This window comes from Staurois parvus, unplaced genomic scaffold (assembly GCF_062004578.1).
Source record: "Staurois parvus isolate SC_StPar_1 unplaced genomic scaffold, SC_StPar_1.0 ptg000155l, whole genome shotgun sequence".
Taxonomy (NCBI): Eukaryota; Metazoa; Chordata; class Amphibia; order Anura; family Ranidae; genus Staurois; species Staurois parvus.
This window is the reverse complement of record NW_028317951.1, coordinates 17306463-17330914: the sequence shown is the minus strand read 5'-3', so window position 1 is coordinate 17330914 and position 24452 is coordinate 17306463. Positions and strand designations below refer to the sequence as shown.

General features: G+C 40.6%; 1 protein-coding gene across 1 annotated transcript in view; it reads right to left on the bottom strand.

The window, feature by feature from the left end:
* FNDC3B (fibronectin type III domain containing 3B) overlaps window positions 1-24452 on the bottom strand; it is a 413185-nt gene that overhangs the window by 37993 nt on the left and 350740 nt on the right. The window lies entirely within an intron of this gene.

The window sequence follows — 24452 nt, the reverse complement described above, 5'->3', positions numbered from 1 at the left end:
TCAGTGGAAGGGGTCATGTCCCTGCTTTCTATATGACTTTTTATGTAGTCTAAATGACAAAAGCTTACAGCACATCATGGGACATTCAAAGTTAGAGAATTCCTCATTACAAACCACTAAAGTAAGCAGGAATGTGGTTTATATACCAAATCTTCAGCAGCAGCTTTTTAATACTAGGTTAATCATGTTAATCATAATAAAACATTTGAAACCAAATGGAAGCAAGCCACTATAATCATACATTCAAAAACTGTCTAAAATAAGTATATTTTGGGAAGTCAACTTTTATCAGCTCCTAAAATTGTAACTACTGCATATATTTATTCAAGCAAGCTGTATTCCACTTGACATGGTTCTTTACCACTACTTTTTGGAGTAATCTAAATATTGGTAAGTATAAAGTCTAACCATGAATAGATTTCTGTCTTAAAAAAAATGAAAAGTGCACATATTTTTGCAATTAAAAATGTACATATATTATCCACTTAAGGACCACCCACTGTATTGTTCCTGGCAGCCCGGGTGCGCTGGATCATGTACATGTACGTGATCCAGCATTTCTGGGTATAGGGTGCACATGCGCGCTCCCTGCCCGATTTGTCTGTAATTCGGTACAGCACAAGACGGTCAGCAGGTCCTGGCCAATGATTTAAGGCTGGGAACTGTTAATCAGCTTAGCAAATCATAGCACAGAACCCCGTGTTTACTAACAACACAGGGATCTGTACACAGAGCAGTGATGTGGCTGTTTTTTTCTCACCACATCTATTGGTAAAAGCAGCACATATTACACATTGTTAGGCACACAGTTTACCTTTTGATTGGCCCCTAGGGGTTAACCCCTTCCCAGCCAGTGTCATTAGTGGATTGCAGGTGCAATGCAGGGCTCATGCAGACTCTTCCTCCAGCTCTCTGCCCATACAAAGGTACCAGTTTTCAGCTGCAGAACTGGAGGAAGTTGCATCAACTACGAGTGCGGTGATTACTGTCTCTGTGAACGAAAGCTATGACTGTGGAGTACTGATTTCAACATTGACAGCGGCTGTTACAATGTTACACCCTTTGGTATTTATTTCTTGGCCCTTGAGCCCCAGTGGCCAGTAATGAGTGTTTTCCTTGCTTTGCAGCATACTCAGGAACAGTGAATGAAACCATTTAATAAACTGATTCTACAACTAAATAGTGTGGTTTATTTCTTTTAACTGTATTACATTTTCCATGCTATGCATTCTTTTTTTGTGTATATTTTCTTTCTCCTTTTATAATAAATCTTGCTGAGAGGAATATCATACCAAATAAGCTGCCAGTCATTTTTTATGGGGCTTTAACTTCTAAAGGGAATAATATGGCAGGTTCCTGTGATCCCAGTCTCCATGTCTGTAACACGTCTGCAGTCTGAACATTTACTAAAGTATTTCTGCAGTCTCTGACTATTTTTTGTAGCATTACTTACACTTGACATTATGTAATGGGGATGTTAGGGGCCACACGTGCAGCCACTTATATCAAGCAAGTTTACTGCCACTGTTCTAGATCATTCAGCCTTTTAAGAGGCTATATTAGAGACAATTTCTTCAGGTTTTGAAACTCTAATGTGTAGAAATACAGTACAGCATATTGGTGTCTCTGTAACATAATATTTGCCAGGAAAAAGCTTGTTGCTTCTATCATGTCTAAATAAAATAGTAAATCAAGGAAGTGCAGAAACAGCATTACAGGCCTAGGACATTGAAGATTTAAATTATTTACACAATGTTTTAAGTAAACCATAAAATATTACTGCAAAATCCTTCTAATGATCTGAAAAAAACTAATAAACATAGACAGCTTCAACACAAAAGCTATTTCACTCATGGCAAGTTTTTCTTGAGTTTAGAAATGAGGAATATTTGGATAAGATGGATTGGTAATACAAGGATTAAAATGACTTTTAATTTATAGCCACAACTGTAACTGACAGCAACCAATCAAATTTTCATCAGTCAAATTGTACTTTCCAGGGAAATGCTATTTGAAATGTTTGAATAAGTAAATATCCATAGATTTTCTTTACATATCTTATATTCACGGGACTATGTTGCCGTTAATATATTATTACTGGGCTCCTCGACTGACACTTTAAACTAGGTCTCCCACATATGCAGCTTTCTCAGGAATGCCCCGTGTTTCCCTCTGGAATTTCTCACTAAGGCATTCTTATTTTCCCACATAACCAAACAAATGCCCATTTTACGTCATACAAGAACTGTTCTGTATGTGGTAAATTTTCCCAATTATATTTCTGTATTAACAAACGCAGCGCAAGTAAATCACTGTTTAAATATGGTATATACATAGGGTAAGTTTTGTACTGGTATGACACAAACAAAATGAATACTGGAAACTCAGAATAAAATTCTCCTGCTTTTTTTTTTTTTTTAAGTCAGCCTAGAATCTTTTAATATAGATTAAGATCTGTAAGGGTTACACCAATGATGGGGCACAATTGCTCCCCCTAACACCAATGATGGGGCACTGTTACATAGTTAGTCTGGCTGAGAAAAGACAAAAGTCCATCCAGTTCAAGCATTAAAAAAAAAAAAAAAAAAAAAAAAAAAAAAAAGGTATAATCCTATACCAACAGTTGATCTGGAGGAAGGCAAAAAAACCCCAGCAAAGCATGATGCAATTTGCTCCTGCAGGGAAAAAAATTCCTTCCTGATCCCCCGAGAGGCAATCGGATATTCCCTGGATCAACTTTATCTATGAATGTTAGTATCCAGTTATATTCTGTGTATCTAGGAAAGAATCCAGGCCTTTTTAAAGCAATCCACTGAGCTGACTAGAACCAACTCTTGAGGGAGTCTATTCCACATTTTCAAAGCTCTCACTGTGAAGAAACTTTTCAGTGTTTGGAGATTAAATTTCTTTTCCTCCAGATGTAAAGAGTGCCCCCTTGTCCTCTCTGATGACCTCAAGGTGAATAGCTCTACCCTGAGTTCACTATATGAACCACTGATGTATTTATACATGTTGATCATATCCCCCCTTAATCTCCTCTTCTCAAGAGAGAATAAATTCAGTTCCTCTAATCTTTCCTCATAGCTGAGCTCCTCCATGCCTCTTATCAGTTTGGTTGTCCTTCTCTGTATTTTCTCCCGTTCCCCAATGCTCTTTTTGTGAATTGGTGCCCAAAACTGAACTGCATATTCCAGATGAGATGTGAGTAATGACTTGTACAGGGTTAAAATATAAAATAAAATAAAGAGAGGATTTTGCTCATGTTAGAAACTGCATTAAGTTTGTGATCTACCAGAACTCCCAGATCCTTCTCCACCATTGATTCCCCCAATTGTACCCCCCTAGTATGTATGATGCATTCATATTCTTAGCCCCCAAGTGCATAACCTTACATTTATCAACATTAAACCTTATTTGCCACATAGTTGCCCAATTAAACAGTGCATTGAGGTTGGCTTGTAAGTGGAAGACATCTTGTAAGGACGTTATTCCACTGCACAGCTTGGTGTCATCTGCAAAGACTGAAATGGTATTTTTAATCCCAGACCATGTATAAATTATAAATATAATAAAAAGTAAGGGTCACAACACTGAACCTTGGGGTACACCCAGGGGCGGACTGACAACTCATGGGGCCCCCGGGCAATAGGGGATAATGGGGCCCCTGTGTCCTTGCTCAAACTCAAGAAAGCCTATGAAAAAGGTACCAGGGGCATCTCATGGGGCCCCCTACTGACCCTGGGCCCTCGGTCAGTGCCCAAGTTTCCAAATGGTCAGTCCGCCCCTGGGTACACCACTGACAACCCTAGACCATTCAGAGTATGAATCATTAACCACTACTCTCTGAATAAGATCTTTTAGCCAGTTTTCTATCCAATTACATACAGATTTTTCCAAGCCCGTAGACTTTACCTTACCATTAGCCGTGTGTGGGGAACTGTGTCAAATTCGTTTGCAAAATCCAAGTATACCACGTCCACAGCCACCCCTCTGTCCAAGGTTTTGCTCATCTCTTCATAAAAAGAAATCAGATTTGTTTGACAACTTCTGTCTTTCATGAATCAATGCTGTCTGTTGCTTAAAATATTTTTTCCAGCAAGAACTCATCTGTGTGGTATTTTATTAAACTCTCCAGTATCTTCCCAACTATAAACGTTAAACTAACAGGTCTATAATTACTTGGTAAAGATTTTGACCCCTTTTTAAATATTGGCACCACATTGGCCTTAAGCCAATCCAGTGGTACTATGCCAGTCATTAAAGAGTCCCTAAAAATTAGAAACAATGGCTTTGAAATGACAGCGCTTAATTCTTTAAGGACCCATGGGTGTATGCCATCCAGTCCAGGTGCTTTATTCACCTTTATACTGTCTAAATATTTCAGGATCATAACAATTGTGAGCCAATGTGGATCATCTGAAGCTGTGTCAATACCATGCCAATTATGGACAAGAGCTCCCCCATACTTCTTTGTATACACAAAGAAGGTATTTAATAAATTTGCCTTCTCTTTGTCCCCAGTCACCCACTCTAGATTATTTTGTAAAGGGCCTACATGCTCAGACCGCACCAATGATGGGGCACAATTGCTCCCAATGACACCAATGATGGGGCACTATTCCTCCCACTGACACCAATAATGGGGCACTATTCTTCCCACTGACACCAATAATGGGGCACTATTCTTCTCACTGACACCAATGATGGGGCACAATTACTCCCACTGATACCAATGACAGGGCATTGTTTTTCCCCATTGATGTCAGGGAATTTTCTACTCCCAATGGCCACAGCTCCAGCCCCCCTACAGTCTGAAGAACAGTAAACTGTCCCTTTTTTAGTTTAGAGACCCCTGCCAAAGGGGTAAACTAGAATTTTGAGAACACCTATTCCTGAGTTTGTGTTTCTGCATTTGAGGTTACAAAGTGCACCTAACTACAACCTGTAACATGAAAGGTCATCACAACATTTGCATCACAATTGTACCTTTTTACAAATCACTTCACTAATATTTTTCATGCACACATTGTCTAAGGCAAATATAATTTGCAAAGTTCAGTTAATGGGAAAAATGTGCGAAGTCCGCAATTTCCTGAACTTAGCGTTGAACTCTGCTTAAGTTTATGGGGGGGCAATTTTTTCCAGCTTTTCTAAAAATGTTTTTCTCAGGAGACATGTTTATGTCATGTGGCCTAAAGTGAAACATTGGGCATACACAAACCCTTTAAACAACATGCTTAAGCAAGCCATACACAGATCAAAATCTGTCCAGTTCAGCAGAGGCCAGACAAATTTCGATTCATGTGTGGTCAGGGAGACTGTACAGAAATTGATCTACCAATTGACATCTGAACAACCACCCTGTCGATTTTCCCTGCTTGATCAGCACTGCAGGCTATATCCTACAATGCTGATCAGTGTATTCTGACAGCTGGGAAGTCTTGCTACTGTCAGATTAGCTCAGCAGGGAGGATTCTTCCATCTACCTAGAGCGTGTGGGGAAGTCAAATAATGTTTTTTCGTTCATCCCGCTGACTCATCTATGTGTCTTAGGTAATACCTTTAAAACTACATGTAAAAGAAAAAAACATTAAATAATTGGCTATACCAAAGATATAAGTACCCCTTTATTCATTCCTCAAAAATGAACTGTAAATAAACATACAACCACCTTAAGAAATTCCTTTATTTAACAATACTAACAAAATGTCCCACATAGGTATGGGGAATCTGAGTCCTTTAAACCATTAGGGTGGTTGTACTATATCCTCATCTGTTTGGGGATTAGCCTGTTGTATTTGGCTGGCACTTTACAGGATATATGTTTTAAACATCCAAAAGCCTACCTGTTTTGAATTCACTTGCAGTGAATACAGGTGACACAGGCAGATTCGTATTATAATATATCAACTTAGGGGTCACCCTTTTTAGATTTCTTCCAATAGGCTGGACATCTTTACAGATACAAGAACGTCATACTAAGAACCAGGGTAAGCATTCATGTATTCTCTATAATTAAACACATATGGTGATGGATGAGTTGATTATTGAACGAAGGACACTATCATCTTAAGTGACTCTATGCAACAGAATAACCCTGGTTACCTGTAATATTGCTTTTGGTGCTGCTCAAAAGTAGAGGTCAAAGCATATCCCTGTGTCCCAGAGCATGGTGTAGGCTTGTTCTCATACCGATCCAGAGGGCTAGTAAATTTAAGGAGAGAAGGATCGCCACTACTCCCAATTAGCCAAGATAAATAAATGATAAGGAGTGATCTTAACCTACATGTCTTCACCAAACCACACATCTTCATGCATTTCACCCCGCCCACCAAGGTTTAATCACTGAGTAACACAACAGTCCTGATCCTTGTAGCTCGCTTAGGGTTAGACAAACAATGTCTATATATATATATATTTTTTTTTTTTTTCTTTAATCTATTGTGATCATAAAGAAATAATCTGTTTTAATTATATTATTGGATGCTGTGTAGCACCTTTTAAGTCCAGCCTTTATGCTTGCAGAAAGCTATCCCTATGCAGTTTAAATGATTTTCCTATCCTTTTCGCTCTGCTTCACTTTTGTGTCCATGACTGGGTAAATCAGTGTGGAACAAAGGAGATCTGCTGGTGATTGTTGGTGCTTGTAGTTGTTTTATTTTCTTCTTTAGGGTCTTGCTAGCAGCTTTTACTTTTTTAAATCACTTTTTAAATAGCTTTTTTTTCCCTTTCCTTTCTTCAGTCTGCTGACTAAGGGGAGGGGTTAATTGGTCACAGGTGCTCCAGGTCCTATATAACTTTCTCTAGCTTGCTCATTCTTAAGCTAGCCTGTATTTTGCTTGCTGGAACTTTGACAAAGTGAACCTTTGATTAAGTGGTGTTAAAAAACCGGAGTGGAAAACAGGAGTCTTCTAACCTGTAAGTGACAACTGATATTTCCTGTTAGTAATATTAATATTGTAACGGAGATAATGTGTGCTAGTGGGGTTGAAGGTTTTGTGCAGTGCACAGTGTGCTGCATGTATGCAACAATGAAGGATGGATACCGCTGCAACAGATGTGAGCGGGTTGCCCCTCTGGAAGCTTGCATTAGAGATCTGGAGGAGCAAGATGCAACACTGGGCAGAACCAATAACCTTGAAAGGGTTTTTCTGCTCTCTGAGCAGGTAGATAATGGGATTGATGTGGAGGGGCTAATCAGGATTATCAGGTAGGAAAATGTATCGCCTCAACCGAATGGTTTGTTGTCTCCCTGTTGCCAGGGTTCGGTATGTGGTGGACTGGGTTGATAAATTACTGGGAGGATCTGGGCATGACCCAGCTGTCTTGGTCCATGTTGGAACCAATGACAGAAAACATGGAACGTGGAGGCTTCTTAAGAATCAATTTAAAGAACTAGGCTGCAAGTTGAAGAGAAGGCCCTCCAAGGTGATATTCTCTGGAATATTACCTGTGCCATGTGCAACTCAGGAAAGACGGGGGAGATTAAAGAACTAAATGCATGGCTAAAGACCTGGTGTAAGAGGAAAGGATTAGGGTCTCTAGAGCGCTGGGCTGACTTTTCATTGGGGTGCAACCTATATGCTAGAGATGGTTTGCACCTAAATGGAAGGGGGTCTGCTTTTCTGGGGGAGAGGTTTATGGGATGGCTGGAGGAGTATTTAAACTAAGATTGAGTGGGGAGGGAGAATTAGATTATATTGGGCCAGACAGATCAGACAGGGGTCAATCCTTATTGGTGAGTGGAATGGGGAAAGATTGGGGGAGGGCTATGGCAGGTGATAAGAAGGTGCCCATGTTACAAACAAGCATTGGAATTGGTACTATTTATATGAAAATTAAAAATATGCAAAATACATGTGCACGAGTTAGAAGCTTTGGTGCATGAAGAGAACTATGATTTAATTGGTATTACAGAATCTTGGCTTCATTCTTCACATGACTGGGCCATTAATATCCCTGGCTATGTTCTCTTTCGGAGAGACAGGGTAAAAAGGAAAGTTGGTGGTGTCTGTCTCTATGTGAGAAGTGATCTCAGAGCGAGTGTGAAAGAGGACCTAGTTGATGGAGAGTATGATGAGGTTGAATTATTATGGGTGGAACTGCACATGGGGGTGGATACTACAAAGGTAATTATTGGAGTTTATTATAGGCCACCCAGTATTAATGAGGAGGTGGAGACTCAGCTCCTTGCACAGATCTAAAGGGCTGCGACAGTGATAATAATTAGGGATTTTAACTACCCAGAAATTGACTGACTGGGCTAATGGCACTGCAGGAACAGTTAAGGTGTAAAAAAGTATAAACCTACTACAGGACAATTTTATGATACAATTCATAGAGGCCCCAACTAGAAATGATGCTCTGCTGGACTAGGTAATCTGAATGTCCATATAAAAGAACATCTGGGTAGCAGTGACCATAACATGATTTCATTTATTGTTAGCTGTAAACAAAAAACACACACAAGAAAAATAAAAACACTCAACTTTAAGAAAGCTAATTTTCCAAGGCGGAGAGCTTCTCTCCAAAACTTAGACTGGGAGGGAATATTGGCATCGATGAACACAATACAGAAGTGGGAGTTTTTAAAAAAGACTGTATGTGAACACACTGCAAAATATATTACCATGGGCAACAAGTTTAAAAGGCTAAAAATCAAATCTATGTGGCTTACGGCCAAAGTTAAAAAAGCTATAAATAATAAGTAAAGAGATTTTATTAATTATAAAGTGAAGGAATGCTATCATCATTTAAACATTACAGAGAATATAACAGAATATGTAAAAAGGCCACAAACCTTGAAAACTAATGACAGATTGCAAAAGATAGCAGGACAAACCACAAAAAAAGCTTCAAATATATTAATAGTAAAAAGGTCCAATCCGAGCATGTAGGTCCTTTACAAAATAAAATAGAGTGGGTGACTGGGGACAAAGAGAAGGCACATTTATTAAATGCCTTCTTCAGCTGTGTATACAAAGGAGCATTGGGGATCTTTGGTCCATACTGGGCATGGTATTGACACAGCCCCAGATGATCCACATTGGCTCACAACTGATATAATTCAGAAATATTTAGACAGAATAAAGGTGAAAAAAGCTTCTGGCTTGGATAGCATACACCCACGGGTCCTTAAAGAATTGAGCTCTGTCATTTCAAAATCTTTACCAAGTAATTATAGACCTGTTAGTTTAACTTCTATAGTTGGGAAGATACTGGAGAGTTTAGTAAAAGACCACATAGATGAGTTCTTGCTGGGAAAAAATATTTTAAGCAACAGACAGCATGGATTCATGAAAGACAGAAGTTGTCAAACAAATCTGATTTCCTTTTGAGGAGGTGAACAAAACTTTGGACAGAGGGGTGGCGGTGGACGTGGTATACTTGGATTTTGCAAAAGCGTTTGACACAGTTCCCCACACACTGCTAATGTGTAAGGTAAAGTCTACAGGCTTGGAAAAAATCGGTATGTAAATGGATAGAAAACTGGCAAAAAGATAGTAATTAGAGAGTAGTGGTTAATGATTCATACTGTGAATGGTCTAGGGTTGCCAGTGGTGTACCCCAAGGTTCAGTGTTGGGATCCTTACGTTTTAATATATTTATAAATTATATAGGGTCTGGGATTAAAAATACCATTTCATCTTTGCAGATGAAACCAAATTTTGCAGTGGAATAACGTCCTTACAGGATGTCTCTAACTTACAAGCCGACCTCAATGCACTGTTTAATTGGGCAATTAAGGTTATGCACTTGGGAGGCTAAGAATATGCATGCATCATACATAGTATGGGGAGTACAACTGGGGGAATCAATGGTGGAGAAGGATCTGGGAGTTCTGGTAGATCATAAGCTTAATAATGACATGCAATGCCAAGCTGCAGTTTCTAAAGCGAGGAGAATCCTCTCTTGTATTAAAAGAGGTATAGACTCCAGAGAGAGATATCATTTTACCCCTGTACAAATCATTATTAAGACCTCATCTGGAATAAGCAGTTAAGTTTTGGGCACCAATTCACAAAAAGAACATTGGGGAACTGGAGAAAGTGCAGAGAAGGGAAATCAAACTGATAAGAGGCATAGAGGAGCTCAGCTATGAGGAAAGGTTAGAGGAATTGAATGTATTCTCTCTTGAGAAGAGGAGGTTAAGGGGGGATATGATCAACATGTATAAATACATCAGTGGTTCATATAGTGAACTCAGTGTAGTTATTCACCCTTAGGTCATCACAGAGGACACTCTTTTCTGTCTGGAGTAAAAAGAGATTTGATCTCCAAATACGGAAAGGTTTCTTCGCAGTAAGAGCTGTGAAAATGTGGAATAGACTCCCTCAAGAGTTGCTTGTGGCCAGCTCAGTGGATTTCTTTAAAAAAAAAGGCCTGGATTCTTTCCTAGATATATAGAATATAACTGGATACTAACATTTATAGGTAAAGTTGATCCAGGGAATATCCGATTGCCTCTCGGGGGATCAGGAAGGAACTTGTTCCCCTGCGGAAGCAAATTGGATCATGCTTTGCTGCGTTTTTTGGCTTCTTCTGAATCAACTGTGGGTATAGGATGGACTTTTGTCTTTCTTCAGCCAGACTAACTATGTAACTAAGATCAAGTCACATTACCCAGGAAGAAAGAAATGCTAATGCAGATGTGTGGATGCATTAGTTAATATATTCTTGCAAGTACAGAAAAATACTTGGTGGAAATCCAGTATCCCTTCACTACCTGTGTACTGAGCTGTAATATCAAACAGTGTGAGCTTTCTAAGCTGTGTTTTGTGATCTAAAAAACTATTCTTCTTCATGACAATTTTATAATGTTAATGTTGACAAAAAAACACTAAAAATATATATTTTTTAATTAACAATAGTATTTAATCAGATATGACTTTGCATGACATGGCAAATGTAAATTGGCCCACAGGAGACAAAGTGAATGTAGTACAACATATGCAAAGAGAGGAGGCATGTCAAAGTGACTGCTTGGACACCTTTGACGTGCTGTACAACTTACAGTGCTGTTTAGCTTCTTGAAAGCTGCAGTCCCCAGTGAAGCAACTGATACCAGCTCCATTACCACCCAGTTACAGTAAAGACCCTCCATGACACTCGCAAACAGCTGACAAAACCAAACTGACAAGAACTGGAAAGCAGTACACTGCAGCTTCAGAAAACCTGCCCCACTGCCAGTACCCACTAAAGATTTTCACTCTGTTGGAAAGACAGTCAGCACACACTACCACACCCGAGTCTCTTCCTTAGACCTGTGGAAACCTTACTTACACTGCTGACTCAAACATCACATCAGTTCTGCAGTGCCATCCATCATCACAAGGAATGTTTGTTTTGCACATAGTGATCACACGGTTATTAAATGCACAAGTGATTATGACTGTCAGTAATACCCAGTCATGGTACAACGTATCATGCTTAATAGCCTACACATCTACACTAAGAGACAAGTAAGGAGGGGATGAAAGCAACTGAGCACTAGAATGCACACAAATAGGGCTTCTGGCAGGGAAGGAGCTGACAGGCAGTAATAACAGAGATAAAGAATGGATTTAGTGTACACCCATTAAGCAATTTACTTTGGAGAAGCAACAATGAGTCTTTCGACATGACCAGCATTTCATTTTTTCATTGCTGATCAGACATCTTCTTTAAGGGTAAAACACCAAGCTCTCCTGGGAAAATATAAGAAATACTGTAACACTCATATACAAGTGAAAACCAGCACACGCTAACCCATGCACACATTTGCAGTCCAGGGCTTCTAAACGTTGCTCAGTTAAACTAGATTTTAAAATCATTTGACAAATATGCTACCATACTTCAGTAGTATTATTAAAATAACATTCTTCTCTTTTTCCCACTGCTGCTTCCAAACATAAACTACCATGGACCAGCTACTAACTGTTCAAACCCTGAAAACCTCTGAACTCTATGAAATGCCATAAATAAATGATGGATACTATTCCTGACCTAATAACATAAACATGACAATGAGGATTCTATTTGCAGTCTCGACAGTGCTCCTAGACCAGAAAAATATCTCACCAGTGAATTAATCATCAATGGGGTGACATGAGAATGAATTGATATAATCATTCCCAGATGATTAAGGGCTTGTGCACACCAGACTGGATTTTCATATGTTTTTTAATGCTGGAAAATAAAATCCATGGGTCAAAAGAAAACAATGCTGATCAATAAGAGCTGTTCACACCAAACCTGAAACTTGGCCTGGGCAGGAAGGGGGTGAAAGTGCCTGGTAGGCAAGTGGTTAAAAAAAAGATAGAATAAAAAAAAAAAAGAGAGTGTTATCTGTGTAGAGAACCAGAGGAAGGGTGGAGATGAGGGATTATGTTGTTGAGGATGAAGATCCGTTTTAAAGCAAATCTAAAGACCAAAACGAAAATGTAATATTGCAGTTTATCATGCCTTAGATGTGGTGACTGCATTCGTTTTCTTTTTGTGACTATTTTTGCTTTCTTTTCACCTGATAATCCTGAAATTATCAAACAGATCACTTCCTGTCCCTGAGTGGCAGCGCTCACTTCTACACTGTAACTAATAAGCAAGCCATGGTTGCCACCTGGGCAGAGCTTCAAACATATATGCCTACATAATTCCTGTATAATAATATTAATAATAATAATAATGGATGGGAAGATTAGTAGTTAACATTGCAAACATAAGATTGTTTTACTTTATGCTACTCACATATGTTTTATTGTAAGAAAAGAAACCTAATGCAGACCCTACATCTAGGGACTGTTAACCTGAAATATATTACATATTTGTTCTTGGGTTTAGTTATTCTTTGAAGCCAGTCTTCAGTTTCTGTACCATAACACCCGCCCCCCCTCCCCAATAATACACTCTAGCTCCTTGTGAGTACCCCATTTTTTCCCAATCAATATTTTTACCTTTTTTATGGTTGCCTTCAGTGCAATAGTATTGCACCCACATTTGGTAATTAATTTTACAAGCCAAACAATATTCTAAATGACCTCAGAGGACTCCAATATGGTCATCGCAATTTTCGACTTCCGGTTTGTGCTTCACCAACCAGAAGTGATGTCCCACTGGAAACCATGCCAAGCAAGTTTCATCTATGATTGATGTCTTTAGGAATGTCAATCATAGATGAAAGGTGTTGTGCATTGTGACAAATGCGGATGTCTGACCATCACCCTCTTCACCAACTTGTGACAAAAGACTAGTCTACCTCACTCCATGCTCTCATGAATAAATAACAATGCCACTCTCAGCCTCACTCTGCACAAAGTTCCTCCAGCTCATGGGACCAAAATCTAGATGGCAGCAGCCTGAGAGCGACTGTCACTGGGTTATAATTGCTAAGCAATTAACTCTTTAATCTGCCACCAATGACTTTTACTGAAAAGTCAAAAAATTCCACAAGATTAGCAATAACATTATGATTTTAAAATAAACGACCGTACACACACACTGTTACCACAGACAGGTATATTCAGAGATTTATCATATACAGTAGTGCTCTTCAACAGACGGGGATTCTTTTAGTTTGCATCAGAGCCTTAGAGAAAATTTCAACACTTTTCAAAATAGGGCTTGATAATGAAAAGGTCAAAATGGTGCAAATAAAATATTACAAAAAACAAAGATATTACAAAGTAACAAAGAGACAACAATGGCAAGTCTTCAGTTGCTTGATGGTACTCCACTTTTTTCCACATCAAGGGGGATGCTGACAGAGACCATCTGACAAATCAAGCAGTTGAGGAGTGGCCATGGGGGTGTCACTGTGTTTATGAATGTATCATGGCCCACCCTTACACACAGTTTTCTACTAATATTTATATCTTCCAATATGTACAGGTAGCATTCTGGAAACTGAAAGATTGTTCAGTATTATATTTCTTGACCAGGGATACCAAACACAAAGTATATAGGATGGGCCTGTCACCCAGAAGGAGACTATCTCCCCTTCTGTATGCTCTAGCTTAGTCATGTGTTACTTTGATTTGTTCAGCGTGATCTTCCCCATTCAAATATATACTTAATATTGATGTGTCATGTTCCTGTCTTATTTTATGAATTGTGTGTAGATTTTGTTATATTGTGAATTAGGCAGGGGTCTTCGAAAGGTTGCTTTGGCCCTGTTTGCCCTTTTACAATACCCATTAGTTCTGGGTAGACATTTTATGGCATGTTGCGTATTCTTAAAGACAGTAATTGCCCTATAAACCGCAGGTGATAGAACAGAAGGATATTGCTACTTTTACAATAGGTCAGAGGGAAGTGTTAATCTGCAAATTTTAATGGTCAGCAGAAATGTTACAGACATCCTTCAATTAGATATTTACAGCTTTGGTAAATGCCTGTGTACTGTTGTCTGCTGTCCCTAGGTTGCAATAACAGGCTCTTTGAAATGTGACTAAGTTAAGGCTATGGATTCTTTGAATTGAAGGAGGAAGAAGGAGGCAGGGGGCAGGTCACTACAGCTGTGTCTCTGGTTCAACACAGAAAAGATAGTGACAAGCAAAATGTAATGGCTCAATAAAGAACAACATGGCTGCTACACACACAGCCTGTCATGTGCCCAGTACACACGTCCATCGCAGGCATGGTTTCCTGTGTGACATTACTTCTGCTTGCGTCATTTCCAGTGGAGCACAAACCGGAAGTAACGGAAATAGGAAATTGTGCTGACCATATTGGAGTCCCTTGAGGTGATTTAGAATACTGTTTGGATTGAATAGTAAATGTGAGTGCAATTCTTTCTGCTACATTGGTTTTAATCTTAATAAAATTTACTACACTTTTTGACTTTATTATTGATATGAGCTGTTTTATGGAAACGAGTGTTTAAAGAGCAGAGCTTATGTATGGTGGAGAACATTTAAGGAGCAGAGCTTCTATATGTCCAAGGAGTGGAGGAAAAAGATCCTAAAGCGCTGTGGAAGGGCGGAGTATATTATAATGCTGTTATAGACCCGCTTATTAATTTAAGGGGCTGCTACATTTGGCGAGTGGTGAGTGTGGGTGTGTACACCAACAGTGAGCATGGAGGTGTAGTATAGTTCCAGTAATCAGGGAGAAGCACGGTGAAGGCACAGGAGAGAGACTTTATCGCATACTTTCACACATTTTTTGTGGGAATTTTAGAAATACAAACTTTGTTTTAAAGGACAAATGTTTTATCACCGTTTAAAAATATCACATTATTGATATGTTGTACTTTTATGTATGGAAGCATTTAAGATGTCATGATTTGCACACTATTTTCATTATTTAATATTTTGTAAAGATTCATGAGCGCAGAACAGTATATTTATTGTTTCATCACCGTCCATGTGAATGAGGCATTAGTCTGCAGGGGACAGTGCAAGGCATAAGGCAAGTATTGCAGTGAAATCTTTTTATTTTTTTTTTAGTTCACACACGCTAGGCAATAAAATAAAAAAAAGCTAGACCTGTGCTGCAAAAGATATTGGGCAGTTTCGCTCACTTCCTCATGAAAATTCTTTCTAGGTATGAGATTAGAGTTTGGGTCAATGTTGTGTTCTCAATTTGCTGAACAGGTGACTAAATGGCCAAGATTGGATAGTTTGTCTACATGCCAAAACTCTGGTTACTGCAGATGTACGTCATTCATTATGTGTCTGTATGACAGCCTCTTATTACTTGGTCATTGGGTGCTGGTGGCCACCTACATCCTAGCAACCAAGGATGATGTGAATAAAAAAAAAAACAGCATAAAGCTACCCCTAAAAATCCATGCCATATCATTATTCTTGATGAGGCCCTTGTCCTCATCAATGTTTTGGAATGTGTTGTTCTTTTGCTACTGAAGGTTGGGAAATGGTTCCATAACTAAGCCACCACTCCAGCTCAATTTAATGCATGAATGACATCCAAGCTAAGATAAAAATGTATAGTTCATTAAACAATAAAAATACCAGACCTGCTTATCTTGCATTTTTTACCTTTTTACCTGCATCTCAGGTATTTCCCTTGGAGTACTTTTACTTTAAATGTCCTTAAGTCTGATGTTTAGCATCATTCAACCCAATTCCTTTGCTCCCAGGTTGTCCTGGATCCACCCCAGTCTGTGACTGGACAGTGAAAGGAAAAAACTTATGGTGATTAGCCCATTTCCTAGTCACTCTGTTTTCTCTTATTAATATGCTTCCTATCAGCAACTGAACTAATTGGCTTCTTGGTCTGATACTTTCTCTCACACTTCCACCCTGCTGGACATGGACTGCAAGAAGCTGATAACAAGTCAAATTCAGGTACTTACACTGCTTGCATTTAAGAAAAAAAACATTATTATGTATTAATGGTTACTTAGCTGCAATAAATTTCATATTTTCCTAAAGTTTAGCTTTAAAAAAGACACATGTCCATTGATTTTATGAATGTTAAAACCCAAGCAGTAGCCTGAAACACTGCCAATATTTTTTTTAACCAGTTCAGCTCTCTCGACGTAGGAAGCATACCCAAAGAATGAAAGGTTAGCCACAAGCTGATGTGCCGTTTGCAACCGTTTTCCTCAGGCAGACCCTGGCTCTAAAGGAAAAGTGAACACTTTTGCAGTGCAGACCCCACAGTCAGTCCCCCCTTCCCCCCACCCGTCGAGACACCCCTCCCCCCACACACACACAATTCCCAGGCCTCTTCCACTCTTAATGGAATCCCAAAACCCCCAATGTCTCCATAAAGAGTACTTGTCACCTGCCCAGTACTATCACATCACCCCTTGTAATAGCAATAAGGATAAATAATAAAAAAAAGAGTAAGAAAACAAAATTAAATGTATTAAAAATATATATGAAAAATAAATATAACTCCTATTGCCATGCACACACCTGCAAATGTGCGCACAGGTGCACATGTATACCACGATTGCAGCACCACATGTGAGGTATTGTTGCAAAAGCTGGAGTGAAAGCAATAAGTCTAGCACCATAACTCACAGTTAACTCTAAGCTGACATCTGACCAATTAAGCGTCTGAAGAGTAGTCTCTGGAATTCATTAGGTTTATGACTATGTCACAGAAACAGTTTTCTATAGGTAGTCAGATCTCTGAATACCTACCAGGTACAGTCATCTAACATGCAGAATATTGTCCAGCCTGAATTTAGCTTCGAAATGAATATAAATTTGACAGGTTTCGGATGCCCATTTCACCTAGGAGAGGAATTGAGCTGGTTCTGCTCCCAGTACTGCTAGGGTAAGCAGTGTTTGGGCTCAAAAAGCTACACATTAACTGAGGGGGAAATATGTCCTTACTATGGCTGTTCTGTTTGTATTTTATGAGTTATGAAATATATTGAGCTTTTTACAATGCGATATCTGTTAGTTCCAAGGATTACTCACGCATGCGAGGATGACAGTTTTATTACGGTTTCCCAGACTGGAGTGTGGATTTGGCTAATAAGCATGAGAGGGCCTGTATCTGTCCTGGTCTGATAAGAAGGTTCTGGCATCAGTCAACCGTTTGTGTATAGTATAACTGAAGGAAAGGGGAGGTCACTATGCTATGGGTTCTTATGATGAATGCATAGGAGACTTATGTGAGCTCCAAGGATCAGGCCCTCCTATCACTCTTGTATTGAACTGTATCATTGCTGTATTGTCTCCCTTTATATTTTAAAGCACTAAGCAAACTGTTGGCGCTATATAAATCCTGTATCATAATAATAATAATTGTGTGCCCAGTACACAGCACCATTACACTTGCATTAAAATTCAATTTATTATCTTTTTCCTGAAAATGTGCATTTGATAAACAGTTGCGCAAATATCATGTGACATAAAAAAATTGCAACTACTAGCTTTTTATTCTACAGGGCTTCAGTTTTTGGAAATTATATAAGGTTCTGTGGGTTTTAGATAATTTTATAGCCAAAAATGCATATTCTTACACATATACAAAATGAAAAAATTGCTCTAGTGCCAAAGTGGTTACATCATAGTCTTTATCAGCCCATCATATCTACAGTCATGGCCGAAATTGTTGGCACCCTTGATATTTTTCCTGAAAATCAAGTATTTCACACAAAAAAGGTATTGCATTAACACATGTTTTGCTATACACATGTTTATTCCCTTTGTATGTATTGGAACAAATATAAAACAGAGGCAGAAAAGCAAATATGACATAATGTCACACAAAACCCCAAAAATGGGCTGGACAAAAGTATTGGCACCCTTAACTTAATATTTGGTTGCACACCCTTTGGAAAACATAACTGAAATCAGTCGCTTCCTATAACCATCAATAAGCTTCTGACACCTCTCACCCGGAATTTTGGACCACTCTTCCTTTGCAAACAGCTCCAGGTCTCTCTTATTGGAAGGACACCTTTTCCCAACAGCAATTTTAAGATCTCTCCACAGGTGTTCAATGGGATTTAGATCTGGGCTCATTGCTGGCCACTTCAGAACTCTCCAGCGCTTCTTTGCCATCCATTTCTGAGTGCTTTTTGACGTATGTTTGGGGTCATTGTCCTGCTGGAAGACCCAGGATCTTGGACGCAAACCCAGCTTTCTGACACTGGGCCCTACAGTGCGACCCAAAATCCTTTGGTAATCCTCAGATTTCATGATGCCTTGCACACAGTCAAGGCACCCAGTGCCAGAGGCAGCAAAACAACCCCAAAACATCATTGAACCTCCACCATATTTTACCGTAGGTACTGTGTTTTGTTCTTTGTAGGCCTCATTCCGTTTTCGGTAAACAGTAGAATGATGTGCTTTACCGAAAAGCTCTATCTTGGTCTCATCTGTCCACAAGACGTTTTCCCAGAAGGCTTTTGGCTTACTCAAGTACATTTTGGCAAACTGTAGTCTTGCTTTTTTATGTCTCTGTGTCAGCAGTGGGGTCCTCCTGGGTCTCCTGCCATAGCGTTTCATTTCATTTAAATGTCGACGGATAGTTCGCGCTGACACTGATGCTCCCTGAGCCTGCAGGACAGCTTGAATGTCTTTGGAACATGTTTGGGGCTGCTTATCCACCATCCGGACTATTCTGCGTTGCAATCTTTCATCAATTTTCCTCATCCGTCCACGACCAGGGAGATTAGCTACAGTGCCATGGGTTGCAAACTTCTTGATAATGTTGCGCACTGTGGACAAAGGCAAATCTAGTTCTCTGGAGATGGACTTGTAACCTTGAGATTGTTGATATTTTGCCACAATTTTGGTTCTCAGGTCCTCAGACAGTTCTCGTCTCCTCTTTCTGTTGTCCATGCTTAGTGTGGCACAGACAGACACACAATGCAAAGGTTAAGTGAACGTCTCTCCTTTTTATCTGCTTTCAGGTGTGATTTCTATATTGCCCACACCTGTTACTTGCCCCAGGTGAGTTTACAGGAGCATCACATGCTTGTAACATTCTTATTTATCCGCAGTTGTGAAAGGGTGCCAATACTTTTGTCCAGCCCATTTTTGGAGGTTTGTGTGACATTATGTCGAATTTGCTTTCTTTCCTCCCTTTTTTTGTTTTGTCCCAATACACACAAAGGGAATAAACATGTGTATAGCAAAACATGTGTTAATGCAATACGTTTCGTGAGAAATACATGATTTCCTGGAGAAATATCAAGGGTGCCAACAATTTCGGCCATGACTGTATGTTGGGGTCACATACTTGCCTCTGGATGGTTTACTGTCTTCACTAAAATTACAGAATCAATTTAAAGAGGAACTTTCCTCACCTGCTCCCTATGCTTTTTTTTCTCTTACTTTTTTTCCAATGGTATAATGCAGAATTCACAAAATAACCCAGCCAGTGATTCCAGCATTGTTCTGCTGTCATCCGCTGCTCCACTGTCATACACTGGGTCCCATACCACCATCTTAATACTGACATTACCGGATGCTGGCTGTCTCCTCCAGGTTCAGGCAGCCCATCCCCCTGATGTTAGGTCAATCCACCTCCAACTGCATGAATAGAGCCTGAAGCATATCACATATCCCAGGACGCTTTAGAGAACTAGTGTAGGCAAGAAAAGCAAATGGGAGATGGGCTAACCTAAAATATTAAACATAACTCACTGTCAGCCGCTCTTGACTTCTTAGCACCCCTAACCACATGAAACATTAGACCCCGACCACTTCAACCCTGGCAGAATGACCATACCAAAAATCTGAAGCGACGCAGTCATGCACTGGAGCGACTATGACGCAAAACCAGATCCCAACAAGCATTCACCGGATATAAATCTGCCTTCTTCACCTACTCTTCCTCCCTCCATGATGCCAAGAAAGCCTACTTTGTAACCCTCATCAATACCCTCTCCTCCAGTCCTCACCGGCTTTTCTCTACTTTTAACTCTCTACTCTCTCTGCCCCCACCTCCACCCAGTACCTCACTCACCGCCCACGAGATTGCCAATCACTTCAAAAACAAGATCGACACAATTCGTAGGGACATCACCACTGTTCAGACTTCCACCCCACCTAGCACCCCTCACACGGAAACCCCCTCAACAACCCTCTCCCTCAACCTCACCACTGTCCAGACCTCCACCCCACCTAACATCCCTCACACTGAAACCCTCTCAACACTCCACTCCTTTGACCTTGCTACCACTGAAGAGGTCACTAAGGTCTTCTCAGAAGCCCGCCTCACCACCTGCCCCTCGACCCTACAATCTCCCTTTTCCTCCATCTTACCCTCCCTCGCCCACATCTTTAATCTCTCCCTCACTACTGGCGCATTCCTCTCCCCTCTGAAGTACGCACACATCACTCCCATACTTAAAAAACCCTCCCTGGATCCCACCGACTTGAACAACCTTAGACCCATCTCCCTGCTGCCATTTAAATCCAAACTCCTTGAGCGCTTGGTCTATAATCACCTAAGCTCCCACCTCAACGACAACAACCTCCTTGATCCCCTACAGTCTGGCTTCAGTCCCCTACACTCCACTGCCCTACTCAAACTCACCAACAACCTGCTAACTGCCAAAGCTAATGGCCACTATTCAGTGCTCCTACTCCTAGACCTCTCTGCGGCTTTCAACACAGTCGACCACCCCCTCCTCCTCAAAAAACTACACTCTCTTGGCCTCAGAGACTCCGCTCTTTTGTGGCTCTCTTCCTATCTGTCACAGCGCTCCTTCAGTGTTACCTATAACGCTGCTACCTCCCCCTCACTCCCCTTCTCTGTTGGAGTCCCTCAAGGCTCTGTCCTCGGGCTCCTTCTCTTCTCCATCTACACCTCCTGCCTTGGCCAACTGATACACTCTCACGGCTTCAACTACCATCTCTATGTGCTGACGACACGCAAATCTATCTCTCTACCCCTCGCCTCACCCCTTCAGTCTCCGCCCGAATCACTAGCCTACTGAACGACATATCGGATTGGATGTCACTCCACTTCCTCAAACTGAACCTTTCCAAAACCGAGCTCCTAGTTTTCCCCCCAGCCCGCACCCCCCCCCCCCCCAACGTCTCCATCACGACCAACAATGCCACCATCAGTCCCTCCCCGCAAGCCAGAGCACTTGGTGTCATCCTAGACTCCAATTTGTCCTTCCAGCCCCAGGTTCAATCGCTGACAAACTCATGTAGACTCCACCTCCGCAACATCTCCAAAATATGTCCGTTCCTAATCCCGGAAACCACTAAGCAACTCATTCACTCCCTTATCATATCACGACTTGACTACTGTAACTCCCTACTCACCAGCCTACCTTACCACAGGCTATCCCCGCTTCAGTCGATCCTGAATACTGCAGCCAGACTCATCCACCCTAACAACCACTCCGTATCCGCCACCCCTCTCTGCCAATCCCTCCACTGGCTTCCGAATTCCCAACGGATCAAATTCAAAATGCTAACACTGACATACAAAACTGTCCATAACACTGCCCCAAACTACATCACCGACCTGATATCCAAATACCACCTAAAACGTACTCTCCGCTCCTCACAAGACCTCCTTCTCACTAGTTCCCTGGTCTCCTCCTCCCATGCCCGCCTCCAGGACTTCTCCAGGGCTTCCCCCATCCTCTGGAATTCCCTACCCCAATCCATCAGACTTTCACCTACTCTCCTCTCCTTTAGGCGCACCCTGAAAACCCACCTCTTCAGGGAAGCCTACCCCGCCCTCAGCTAATTGCTGATCTCCTCCACTCTTCCTACCACTCCATCCCCCACAGCTATCCCTCCTGTACCACTATCCTCTCCTAGATTGTAAGCTCCAAGGAGCAGGGCCCTCGAACCCCCCGTGTATCGAATTGTATTGTACTGTCTCCCATTGTAATGTACAGCGCTGAGCGAACTGTTGGTGCTATATAAATACTGTGTAATAATAATAATAACTAAATAAAAATAAATGTGTTTTTTTGTTTGACAGTGCCTTGTGCATCACATGGGTGAAATTTCGCTTTAAGAATGTAGCACACTCCCAGTGTAAACAAATGTTCTCATTATACACTTCACACTACATAATAAAACAATTTTTGAAAAGGTACAAACAACAAGACTGTAATTGGACAGCCAATCAGCCCTTTTGAAATGTGTTATTTGAAAAGACCAGCAAGCACATATTGGTTTTTGTCCACTTAACAGTGTATTCAATACAAAGCACTTGTTCTTGTACACAGTTATATAAGAAAATTGCATGGCAGTTTTTGGTCTAAAGAATAATGTCACTGACATTTTCCTTGATATTAGTGACATTTATTAAAACAATATAATTAGCAATTTAGACAAAATATTCTCAGCTGCCTCTGAATGTGCACTTACGTTATTGCAATAATTTTTTTTATTATTGTAACTTTACACAACGCAGTTGTCACTTTTGTGTGTTTGTATTGGTAACAAATGCATCTGATTAACAGCCGCCTTTCTACCATTCTGACAAATTTGTTACATGGATTGTTCCTTTACAAACTTTTAAAATGTAACTCCAGCCAAACTTTTTCTTTTCTCTTCTTCTTTTTAAGCTTAACTCCAGGGAAAGCAAAAATTCTCCTTTGCAGTGGGGTTGCCCCACATTGTAAAGGTTACATGCCTGTTCAAGTCTAAGGGAACAGCATACATCATTTTATGTACTCAATCCTCAGCTCCTACAGACTCCAGAGCTTTGGGACCACTCCCCACACCCTGTTCTCCCCAATGCCCTGGCGGTCACAGGTCCTCTTATGTCATCAAGGCCAATTTAGGGTCTATAGCTCTGCATTGGACCTTAGGATGCAGGGGAACAGTTCATTGCACAAGCATAGGAAAGTGCTGGTTGCCAGGAGAGGGGAGGATCAAGGGAGGGGAGGGGAACATTAATGCATTCTATGCAGTAAGTTAAAAAAATCTTCCAGTTGCTGTTCCCTCCTTCCCTCCCTAGATACCTACCTGAGTCCTACATTAACCCAGCACTGTGCCTGGCTGAAGATCTTCTCTTCCCTCTCTCTGCTCTCTCACAAATTTCTGAGAGAAGCGGGCCATTGGTTCCTGCTACTGTCAGTCAAATCCTGTAAGAGGAAGCGGGGGAAGGACCAAATCATGCTGTGTGTGTCTATGGATACACACCGCCTACCTTGAGAGTGTGCCGCATGTATGTAATCATAGAAAGGGGCTTCCTATAGGGGCATATGGAGAAGAGGAAGAGCAGAGAGCACTGACAGGGTACCCCAGAAGTGGAGGTGTGAGGCTGTACAGAGCAGGTAAGTATCACATCTTTTTTATTTTCTTAAAAATGACTTTACAACTGTTTTCAGGTATTGTGCTTCAAATCGCTTAGGTGTGAACTAGGGCCAATTTAGACAGGAGCCAATTCACCTACCTGCATGTATTTGGAGTGTGGGAGGAAACCCACACAGGCACAACATGAAAACTCCAGGCAGGTGGTGCTGTGGCTGGGATTCGAACCAACGACCCTAGTACTGCCAGGCGGAAGTGCTAACCACTTAGCCACTGAGCTACCCACAAGAATGCACAATTGTTTTCTTTCCATTATCAAATTAGATAATCATCAGGTTACTCCACAGAAAAAAAAAAATTAGGAAGCATTTGCTTTCATAATCTGCCACCGGCTGTCTGGCTGTAATGTACTGGCTTCAACATAAATTCACCAATATTAGGTATGCAGATAAACTGCTATGACCCCACTTGCATCTTGAATCTAGAGACAGCCAGGCAGAGTGTAAACAATTGTGACCCCTTTATTTTTTTCATTAACAATTTCTTAAAACAGGGAAAATACTTAAGTGGTATTGTTAATTTCTTTCTCTTAATTTATGACTTGTTACATATTAGTCACTGCTTGGCACGCAGACAAAGCTTTAACACAACTACCTTGAGTACTAGAAAATGTTTGACACACCCCTTAGGGTATGAAGATTCTTCAATGGCCACACAAAATAAAAGTTAAAGATAAAAAAACAATACTATCTGGCTTAAACTTAGTAGGCTCTGTTTCTACACATTAACCTCTCTGTAGCTATA